A 12,666-nucleotide genomic window follows, 5' to 3' on the forward strand; every position below is an offset into this window, starting at 1 on the left:
AATATGCTTAACTATGAAGTATGATTTATAACAATTTCTATGAATACAATATTTTATTCTATTGGCAATAATGAGTTTGAGTAAATGCTCATATACAAGCAATTCAAGGTTTTTTGGAAGCTGTTAACTGTATTTACATGACAGAAAATAGATGCATCCTAATATATGTAATGTCTGAATCATATTAGCCAAAGTTTTTGATTTAAATGAATGTTGGAACTTATTTTTCTCTCCTCTTGATTTCTAACATCAAGATTATTTGAATGCTATTTGAATACAAGTGTTTTATATTACATGGATGTATATAGTAGTATGAACAGTTTTTAAAAAAAAATAAAAAAAGGTTTATTTTAGTTTATATGATGCTGTTTTACCAAATGTGTAGTCTTGTCTTGCTAGATAATTGAACTGAAAACTGTTAACTTCAGTTAAATATAACTAGTATTAAATTGATAAGGTGGTAGCGGTTAACTTGAGTGGTAAATACTACTCTAAGTTGGAGTTACAACTCAGGCTGGATGCAAGGTTTAATCCTTACATTATTTTCACTTGTTCATTGTTATTTGTATATAGTTTTGACATCCACAATATATTTTGCACATTCATTGTCACTACAAACAAAATTGAACCCTAAATCCCATAAGAGATTCAATAAATACAGCTATATTTAAAGGTACACCTAAAGGAGGAGATGTAACATTACTTATCTTGTTATTTGTTATTTTGATAATAAGATTCTTAAGTTTTAAAATGCCAAATGACATCTTTAAAAGGAATTTCTTTAAACATTAATGGATTGAATAATCCATGTAAACCTAATAAGATACATTAATTTACATAAGGCCAACTTAGTCTTCCTACAAGAAACCCATCTCTTGAAAAAGATATTGATAAACTAGCCACAAACAAATATACAGTATTGGTTAGTTCAGAGCACACTCAGAAAAAAGAGGAGTGGCTATTTTATGGAATAAAAGTATGCCCATTCCTAAAACCATTAAGTCTTATCAGGATGACAAAGGAATGTTTTGTATGGTCACAATACAAATTAATGGGAAGACTTACACTTTAATTAATGTATATTGGATACCTGGAATTGGTATTAATACAGTGAAACATCATCTTGATAAGATCATATCATTCTCTATAGGAGATATTATTTTAGCTGGTGACTTTAATTGTATACTACATGAAAGTGATACTACCACTATAGGAAAGAGAAGAATTACATCTAATGCAAAACATTTAAAGGATTTTGCTAATTCTTATCATTTGAATGATATTAATAATCAGATAGATTCAAAATCATTACCATACACCTTTTTCTAACAGATACAAAACTTATTCAAAAATAGATAGGGTCTTTATTTATAACCAGATGGTAACAGATTTAATTAATTCCAAAATCATTTCATGTCCTATATCTGATCATAATTCAATTGTTTTGAATTCATGATAAAAATACTCATAATGTTCAGATCAAAAGGATACCAGCATACTTAACTCAACTAAGAATATATACTTTCAGAAGTAAAACATTTTTAGACATAAATAACACTCCTGAAGTCTCCATTGTTTATGTTTGGGATGCCTTAAAATCATATCTATATGGACAAAGTATCAGATGGTATAATAATAAAAGGAAATCTTGGGATAAGGAATTGTTAGATATTCAAAGTAAATTAGACTCTTATAAACATAATAATAAAGAAAATATTATGGACAAGAAAGTTATTGAAGAAATAAACAAACTAAATGAGAAATACAAAGAAATTTTAAGTCATAAAGTTAAAATAACTTTAGAAATACAAGTTTTGTCTTATTCAATAAGTCCCAAATACTTACATAGACTTAAAAATAAAACAAAAGGTTGAATAAACAAAACCATATCAAAGAAATCTTTTCTCTAAGGAAAAGAAGAATGTTTCTAGTATACCAGAAATACTAGATGAATTTAGAAATCACTTTAACAAAATTAACCATAATAATATTAACATGGAACCTAAAGATAAAATAAAGGAGTTTATAACCACAAATATGAATAAAAAGCTTAATAAACAACAGATTAAACTATTGGACAAGAGTATTTCATATACAGAAGTTATTACACAAATAAATAAGCTTAAATCAAACAAAGCACCGGGTAATGATGGTATTATACCAGAGATATATAAAATCCTTTCTAAAATACATATTCATTAATACATAAGGTTTTATTTTGGCCCAAACTGAGTTAATAACCCCCATCTTGGCAATATACATTTATTTCGCCAATTTTAAAACCTAATAAAGATCCAACTAGATGTTCTTCATATCGCCCATCTCATTACTTAATGTTGATTATAAAATGTTTATGAATATCTTTGCTGATAGATTGAAGACAATCATTCCCAGCATTATAGATATAGATCAGACAGGCTTCATTGTAAATAGAAATACTTTTGATAATATAAGAAGAACTTTAACATTAATAGATTTTGCAAATAGGAAAAGAAAGATTTAACACTTATTAGTCTTGATATAAGTTCAGCGTTTGATTCAGTAAGTTGGGACTATCTGTTTACCTTAATGAAGTGCACAAACTTCTCGGATGCATTTGTAAATCTAATTGAACATTTATACAAAGGAACGTTGGCTTATATTAAGGTAGGAACATATGTTTCACAAAAATACCCATTCTTAAAGGTACAAAACAAGGATGCCCACTTTCTCCACTATTATTCACTTTAGTAATGGAGCCTTGGGCTAATTTGATCAGAAACAGTACTGACATAGAGGGTTTTGAAATAGATGAAAATACAACATCCAAAATTCAACTTTTGCAGATGATGTTCTAATTACATCAGCAGGATCTAATTCTTCTATACAGTCTCTATTTGATAACATGATGAATTTTAAAAGTATTTCTGGTTTAATATTCAATGAAGAAAAACTAAAATACTACCTATATATACAAAAATATTCTCATTAGTGATTTTACTAAATATGTACCCAATTCAGGTCAGATAACTTATTTAGGTATAATACTATCTAAAGATATTAAATCTATTATATATAATAATTATAATACCTGTTTTCTTAATATACAAAATCTTTTTAATACCTGGAATAATATGTTTTTTACTATGGAGGAGAGACTTACAATTATTAAAATGATAATATTCCCCAAGATTTTATACTTAATACAATCAATAATATTTCCACCTACAAAAATAATTATCAAGAAACTGAACACACTAATGTTAAATTTCTTATGGGCACCTAATAGACCTAGGATTGCATTAAAGAAACATACTAATAGCTGGTCTCAAGGGGAATTTCTTTTCCAGACTTTAATTTATATACTATCTCTTCTATTGTAAAAGTTATTACTTTATTAATAGATCAGTCATATGTCACAAAATGGAAAGATTATTGGGAGCTAATTAGTATACACTCCATGAAAATCTCCTTAACACATAAAAATATGATTGTAAATAACTCCATGTTATGGTTACTAAAGGAATTTTGTACTTCACCTATTACACCTAAACATATGGTTTGTTACCCATTAAATATTATTATTAGTTATCGTAACTTTATATTCATGCACCCTAAGTATAGGGAATGGAATTTTATTGTATTTCCTATAATGTATACTCAGGGTATGCTTTTGTCATCTACTTCTGAAGGAACTCATTTAGCTATAGATAATGATCTAAAGTACTGGTATCAGTTGATATCTGATAATAAAGTTAAAAATCTAGATTTCTTAAAACAAGAATTTGATCTAAGAGAAACTTGCTGGTTAGAGGTTCAGACCTTTAGACAACATCTCATTAATAAAATAGATTTAATGTCTATAACTGTTAAAGAATCTATTCCAACACTGATTGATTACTTGATATTAAATTTACAACATAAAGTTTCTGATAAAGGTAAACTTTCATACATACATAAAGTTATCAGACAAGAAACTTTTTACAGTGTAGATTCATACTGGAATTATTTCACTTCTATTAATGGGGACCCACCAAATCAACAAGATAAACAATATATATTAGAATCTGCTTATAGAACTACGCCTTCCATTGTCTGGAGACTTTATACATGGAAATTTTTACATAGATCTTTTATACACCTTTGATGATGAATAAAATAAATAATAAAGATAATCTATGTAAGAGATGTAATGTAGAAATTAATGCTGACTGGGCTCATATGTTTTATGACTGTATAAAATTGAAAGAATACTGGAAGTCAATTAATGAATTTTTGCAGGCTCTTTTACAGATAATTTCATTATTTCTAAATCTCTTATATTATTCAACACACCTGTACCTCAAAGTGTTAAAAAGGTTAAGCTTCCATTGTTATGGTCTATTCTAGCAGTGGCTAGGAAAATAATAACTAGAAATTGGATTTCAGATACACCTCCTTCGTTCAATGAATTTAAAAATGTTATGAATATAGTGTGCCATATGGAAATAAACACAATTAGGACTAGAACAAATAGAAAACATCTTATTTTATTGTATGGGATAATTTACAAAATTTGTTAAAAAAATTTTAATTTCAATAGCATGGTATTTTAGTTTAATTAATTGATCTGATTGTAGTGGATGTCTTTGTAAATATTTTAGTTGTTTTGTTGAATATTATAATAATACCTATTTTTAATTACTTGTATAAAATTGTTATGATATTTCTCTTATATGTTAAAACAATAAACCTGTTTTGAAAAAAAAAAAAAAAAAAAAACATAATGAAACTCATTGCAAGCAAACTTTTGTTATTACTGAGATTTTGCTTAAGTCCTGACTGTCAAAACAACAGGCAATCCATGCTGAAGTTTAAAATACTTATGCTGGATTCGGACAAATATGAAGAATCCTGAATGAAAAGCCTTCCACTGAAGGATCATTAATTGAGATTACCTTCTGCATACAAATATTAAAGTATCAACGGGATGATAGCATAAATACACATTCCAATTTATGACAGAAACATCTGATAAAAAGCCACAGCCCCAAACTGTTGTTATGGATGCTGCTATAAAAATTTTATTTCAAATACTGGTGCAAATGAATAAAAACGCTCCACTCTTTTAGTAAAAAAGCATAGGCACTACATTATTGTACTGTCTTACTTACGTTGCTTAACACCTATGCAAAACTGAAGTCATACACCAAAAAATGAACACAAATGCAAAACTGTATGCAAAAATGTCAACAAATGCTGCTTATTCTAAAGCTGTATGTTCTTTCAAGGTGATCTGTATGCAGTGTAGCCTCCTGGGTGACAACAGGTTCATTCACTGATGCATGCTAGCTGTGGCATGCTGCCATCCATGGTGTTTGAGCCTGGCACGTCTGGATGGGTTGATGGTTAAAGGGCAAGGGAATAGCAAGAATTTGTGAACTGAACATAAAGATTCATCAGGTAGCCTCACCCCAGTCCTTTCATTTTCTACTGAAGCTTGTCGTATTGATAGGCTTTTAGGACTTTTCTTACACTAATGAAGATATATGCAATTCAGGACTATGCAACTGTTACAGCTGTAACAGAGTACATTTTTTTCCATTTTCCCTCTGAAAAATAGTTGTTTAGCAAGGTATATAAACCGTACCTCTCAACCTAAAGACACTGAAAATAGGAAACAACAGTCCTTGAAATGTAGGTACATCCAGTAAAAATATGGACATCTTTTTGTCGTAAACTCTGAATACTGAATAGCATATAATTCTTCCTGCTTCAAGTAGGAATGTGGGACAGTACCCAGAAATACATATTTAAAAAATAGAGTGGCAAAAATGATGGAAAAATATATGCAGATTATCAAAGAGACAGTGTAAAATCTATAAATTTTAATTAACTGCATTACAAAATTCTGCCACACAAGATCAGCTATTTTTGCTTCAGAAAAGGGGAGATGCATGTTGTGTTTCCTCTTTCTTTAAATTATTGTTACAACTAGTATATTGGCCATGTACTGTGATTTTCTATGTACTAGTAAAAAATCGCATGTGATGAAGGGGATTCAGAAAATTGTGCGAAGGGATAAATCAAGCCTGAAAATTGTGGCATACCTTCAAAAATTGGGTTATCCTGTGTAGACCCAATAGGACGGTTTGTCCAAAATAGAGATAGTTTAGAGGCCTGAATACCTTGATAAATTTGTCATTTAAAAAAAAATAATGTTTATATGTGGTTCCACTTGTGAACAACAAAATATCAGTACTAAAAAATCTACAATATAAATGCAGTTGCACAATGGTGATTTCCATTTGACAAACCAAAACAAAGTAACTTAAACACTTATAACAACTTAATATGTAAAGATAAAATTGTGTCTTATGCAGCAAAAACTCCTACTCCCCCTTCACCCCGGACTTTCATGCCATCCAAAAAATGCAGCAATTTGCTGGATTAGACTAGACCCTCTAGGTAAGTATCAGGTAATAACATTTTACTTTGTCCAAATCTTTTTTTAACTTGATTATTTTTCTTTCTGTCTTCCTGATCATATATCACTTGGTCATAGGTTCTAACATTGTTAAACTTAGTGCCATCGGTCCTCCACCTCACCTCCCCCTTCCATCCATCTGCTATACTACTTCTTACATAAACTGCCAAAGAAGTATTATGTCTTTTCTGTTTCAGTCCAAACCTTGTCCCAGGACATATGAACAGTACCAGCTATGGGTTCCCTACACCTCCAATGTTTGTTCAAACCTCTATCTGATATTTTAAAAATCTGCCACAGGCTTCTGTACCATCTGTGTAACCACAGCATATACTGGTTCCAAACTATGGGTAAAGTTTTCAGTTTTCCAACCTTTCTTAAACTCTCCTGCCAGGCTTCATTCAAAAATGTTACTCCTTCAACTTTTTTCCCATTTCAATCTCAATCTATCCACCTAGTTCACATATTTATGCCTAATAGGTTAATAGGTTCATAGGAGGTCACTAGGCTAATGGCCCTAGGGCCTTTACAAGCATAGCCATGTTATACCTGTGTTCCCTAACTGACCTTGGTTAAATGGTCATTATTCATTGAGCAAGTCTATGATCAGCACTGACTACCCCTGCCCATGAGCGACATAGGTGCTATCCTGGAGTGAATTTACAGTCTCCCAACCAATTGTCTAGGTTGTGCTTGAATACACTGAGGAGTTCTGCTTCATGTGAATTGAGAGTTTATTCCAGAAGATTGGCAATCTCTGGGAGATGTATCTGTCTCTCCAGCATGTTCTGTTAATGTTACAGGCTAGGTTGAGATCCCTTGAGTAAGTGACTGTTGCCCCATTTGATTTATGGATGTGCAGCATTTTCATTAGGACAGAGTCAGCGACTACTCTGTAGGACAGGCACAAGTCACCTCTCAGCAGCCTGTAGGATACCGTGTAGAGTGACAGAGCTTTCAGTCTTTCCATGTAGGTCATGTTTTGGATCCCTGAATTTTCTTGGTGAGAAACCTCTGTGAACTCTCCAGCTGCTGCAGGTGTCTGGTGAGGTACATGCAAAAGGGAGCATTGTACTCTATTAGTGGTCTGATGAAGGTTGAGTACACAGGAGTTATAACATCCTTAGTCTTAGATTTGATGACCTTACTTATGAGATACGCAATGTAGAAGACTTTCCTTCTCACTGTGGACACATGGTAATCGACATTTAGATTGCTATCAACCTTTGTTCCCAAATCTCACACCACTGGGTTTGAGCTTAGGACGGTGCTGTCAATATTGTAATTTGCAGGGACTTCCTCTTTTCCAAAAAGGATGATGATGTACTTTTTTGCATTTAGTTTTAGTCCATGGCTTTGGCACCAATCATTTGTCTGCATTAGCTCCTTTTTTAATGTGTTAACATTGTTTGAGGACCCAGTGATTGTGCCTAGTTTGCAATCGTCAATGAACTTGGTAAGCCATAGGCAATCTTCTTTCACCTGGACTTTCAAGACATACATTTCAAACAGTAGAGGGCCCAGCACAGATTTTTGTGGTATGCCATTTGTAACTAGTCTACTGATAGAGGTAGAACCCCAACTTTGACAGTATTGGTTCTATCAGTGAGACAGTTGGCTACTCATCTAGTGACATATGGGTTAATCCTGAGTTGGGAGAGTTTCTCAATGATACCTGAGTGGTGGATTGTGTCAAAAGCCTTGGCTAAGTCAAGATGGCAGTATGTACTGCTTTGCCTTTATTCAGGGCTTTGGTGACATTCTTGAAGAAGTTCACCAACTTCAATAAGCATGATCTACCCTTAAAAAAACAGACTGGGTCAGGTCAAAAGTTTGAACATCACCTTTGACCTTGTTGATAAATTCCATGATGATGTTTTGCCTTTATTCAGGGCTTTGGTAACATTCTCGAAGAAGTTCACCAACTTCAATAAGCATGATCTACCCTTAAAAAAAACAAACTGGGTCAGGTCAAGAGTTTGAACATCACCTTTGACCTTGTTGATAAATTTCATGATGATTCTTTCTTTGGCCTTGGAGATAAAGCTAATTAGGCTTATGTGTCGATAGTTCCCAGGTTCGAGTGATGTATTCCATTTGTGCAAGAGGATTACTGTTGCTATTCTCTACTCTGCTGGAACAAAGCCAGTGCTCAGGTTGAGGTTAAAGACAGTGCCAAGTGGTTCTGCTATGTCCTGTCTTAGATTGTTTAGTAAGCAACTGGAGATGTTATCTGGTCCCATAGAGGCCATGTTTTGGCCTTGGAGAGCACTGATATAACCTGCTGTTTGGAGATACTAGGTAGAGGACTGGTGTCAGGTATGCTCTTGGGTATTTCTGGTAGGGACAGGGGGGTGAAGTTTGCACCAAATCTGTTGGCTAGTAGGTTGGCAATTTCCTCAGGTTCATAGTATTGGAGGTACCATCCACTATAAGATTGTCTCTTAGTTGGATGTTCCCTTTTAGATTTCGGATGAAGCTTAAGAATGCTTTATGATTATCCTTAGCTAGGGATTTAGCTTCATAACATACTTTAGAGGACTTTACAAGATATCTGATTTGCTTGTTCAAGCTGTGGAGGGTATTCTTCCTCTGCTAAGTTCCCTCTTGATCTTATACATCCGTTTCTTCTTTTTGTTATATAAACTATTTATACTTGAGACCGACCAGGGTGGCCTGTTTTTTTGGGGGGAGGACTTGGTTTTGATCTGGTCAGGTACAGTTGGGTCTATACAGTTGTTTAGGTGGTTATACAGGGCACTTGTGTACTCCTCTTAATAGGAGTCATTGTTGGCTGTGTTAGCAGGGGGTTTGAAAAATTTTATGACAGCTAGGCTGGCCGGGGAAATGGTTGGAAACTGACCATCCTTTATGGCAGGTTTTTACTGTAACTGCTGTTGGGGAGAGGGCTAGTTTGACTAGATTTTGCCCTAGGATTAACAAAGTGGCTTATTCTATTGAAGGCTAGGGGTGAAAACTATGGCAATGCTTCTTAGTTTGCAAGTGAGTTTCCTGCAATGCAGGAGGGTAGCTTGGGAGGGTTCACTAACAGATATCTAGGAGAAATTTGTCTTTCAAGGCCTTGCACATTTAGAAATGTATATACTTTACCATACTTTCCCATCCACCCCTTTAAATATTCGGGTAGCTGTATCTTTCCCTACAGATGAGATTACTGTATCACTTCCCTTAGTGCAAGTTCCTTCAACCCTGATCTCATTGCTTGCTTAAGCTGTTCACACTGAAGCTATGCCTCTTCAGGCAATTGAAACCTTAGTCTGAAACATGACCAGTCTGAAAATCTCATGCTCCCCTCAGGTTCTATCAAAAACACATTTTCCAAGAGACTAATGCCTCTCATTTTCCACTTCCTCCATTTAAATGGCCTCCTCTAAATGTTTAGCTTGTAATTATTCCAATGATCCATGTGCAACAGAACTAGAACCACACCACGATTCCCTTTAAGTTCCCTAAAACAACTATTATTCCAGTTGTTTTTACTTCTCCCCTTTAGTGTGTACATCTTTCTCTAAAGGTTGTAAATCAAATGACCAGCCTACTGCTACTTTTGCTGGAAATTCATAAAGACTAAATTCCAGCATTCCCCAACTTCCCATCTCTTGGCCAAATGCAATCCTCCTCTAGCAATCCTACAAGTGTTCCCATTACAAACAAACTTACAGTTAACCTCATTCACATCAAAGGGCAAGTGTCTGCAAATATATAGTTTTCTATCACTTGTATTAAATTTATCCCACCTGTTGCTATGGATTCTTTGATTGACTTTTTCCAGTCAGACAGGAAATATGTTTATACAACTCATAGTAATTAATCCCTACTAAGGCTAATTCAGTTTCCTGCATTTTCAGTCCCAAGTACTTAAATTCAATTCTTCTAGAATATATATCAAATTTTATTTAAATCTATGTTTTTCCTACTGCACCTATTGCAGAAAATAAATAATTTTAAAAATGTGTACCATAGCATGCTTGGCATATATCTGGCTACAGCCATTGTAGGTAGAAAAAATGCAGGTGGCTGGGAGATTAGAAAACAAGATAATATGGAATTATGATGCTTCTAGTAATGTTTTTTCCTTATGTATCATTCATCTGACTTTCTGCAGGTCAACTCCTATAAATAGCTTCCTGTCTTTAATCATTTTAATATAGATCAAGATATGGGAAAACAGGAGCAAGTGGCATCATACAGTGGGAAAAGTGGCATTTTTCAAAACAAAAGTAACCTGCACATTTTGCTTGTTCACAACCTTATACTAGGACTGCAAGCCTCTCAAACATTATTTACCCCTTTATTACTGAGCCTGCTCAGGAACATGCCTGTCATGTACCTACCAGCCACATAAACCTTCGGGTAATCCTAGTATTTAGTACAGAAGTAATAGCTCCCTTCCTGTCTCACAAAAATGGCCTAAGTTTCAGCATTGTCTCCGTTTCCCATCTCTCTCACATATCTGCCGTGCATTGAAAAATAATCAAACCCAAGTCAATGATAATGCATGCAAAGTAGGGTACTGATGAGATAGCTGTGGTGTTAAGGTTTATTTATTTATTAATATATGTTAACCAGACAAGTGGGCTGCTCAGCCAACCTTTCTCAGCCACTATCTAGGCTTACAAAGAAAAAAAAAAAATATATATATATATATATATATATATATATATATATCTATGATATAAGAATGTAAATAAATAATAAAAAAACTGTCCCTGGTATTCATCAACAATTGTGCAGTCTTAACATGAAGCCTACATGTACACAATTACAGAGCATTAGTGCCATGAGCACCAGCGCTAATTGAATATGCATGCCGCTCATCATGCGCACACATTTCCAAGCACCTTTTCATGGCCAGCAGCAGTGTTGGTGGCCAGGAAATGGTGCTGGGGAGCATGAACACAATGTAAACAAAACTGTTTTCCTGTAGGCAAACGTATTATGTGAGCAGATGACTGCTAATGTGAAGTAAGGGCAAGGGGATTTCAAGAAATTAGATGCAGGGGTTGTGAAACTGGTAGAATGTACACAGAATACACTTTTAGCAGTGCAGGGATAAGTACAAGGGGAGGGTAAATGGAAAAAAAAGTTTTCAGTTAATGTATTCAAATGTGATGATGTTACAAAGAAACAATTTGAACAGAAAGACATTCATATTGATGTAATAATAAATAATCCTGTTTCCACTTGTTTACCCCATAAATAACCAAAAACGGACATGTTAGCAATGAACAATGAGAGAGACACAATGCAACACTGAAAGAAAGGGGAGCAAATGCAATATTAATTTTCATAACATGCTGGCAGGAAATGGCAGCAAGGACAGTGGATACATTCGGAGCTACACGAACACACTGCAGTTATTGAATTTGACATGAATATACAGGGAACGCCTGTGTGATAACCAACTGTAGTGCTGTATCCTCCACTCCATCCTGTATAAACAAGGCATGAGCCGTGCAGCTGCTGTGTCATGCACAACAGAAAGGGACATGGTTTACCGTGTGCTGTCATTTAACAACCATAGATAGGGGAGTATATAACCTTGACACATTTATTAGACAGGCATGTGTTTTATTTTCATGTGCATCATTAACGCTAATATAATAACAGTCAAACTACACAAGTGACAAATGACAACACAGGTCTGATGACATTGCAAAAGTTCAAGTTCTCTGCTTGTAAATGGAGTGCCTCTGCTACATGATTATACTGGGCATGTCTTCCAGACATTACAGCAAAGACTGCCTTAACAGCACTTAAACAGCATAAATACACTAGAAAGTATCTGAGTACAGGCACAATCACACTTTGTGATGATGTGGCACTATGCCATACAGGAAGACATGGTATGTAAGTATTCATGTCCAATAAAGATATATAGTATGAAGAAAACAATTACAGTAATACATAAATGTTTGGAGGAAGACATGCAATACAGTCAAGTTAAAGTCAAAGTAAGCTTTTTTGTCATACAGATCAACAAAGAGCAAAAGTGCGTATCACTGCATGAAATTTCGATACTCAAGCTCATACCATATGAATGACAGTTTACAGAAGGAAGCTAGATTAAATTAACAAAAAAATTAAATTAAATAAAAATAAATAAAATAAGATAAAAAATAAATTAAGTAAAACACATTTGAAAGCTCTATTTATATCAGAAACACAACAAATAAAACAGCAGGAACAGACTCAGTAGA

This window comes from Protopterus annectens, chromosome 5.part1 (genome assembly GCF_019279795.1).
Source record: "Protopterus annectens isolate FY-2018-M chromosome 5.part1, PAN1.0, whole genome shotgun sequence".
Classification (NCBI taxonomy): Eukaryota; Metazoa; Chordata; order Ceratodontiformes; family Protopteridae; genus Protopterus; species Protopterus annectens.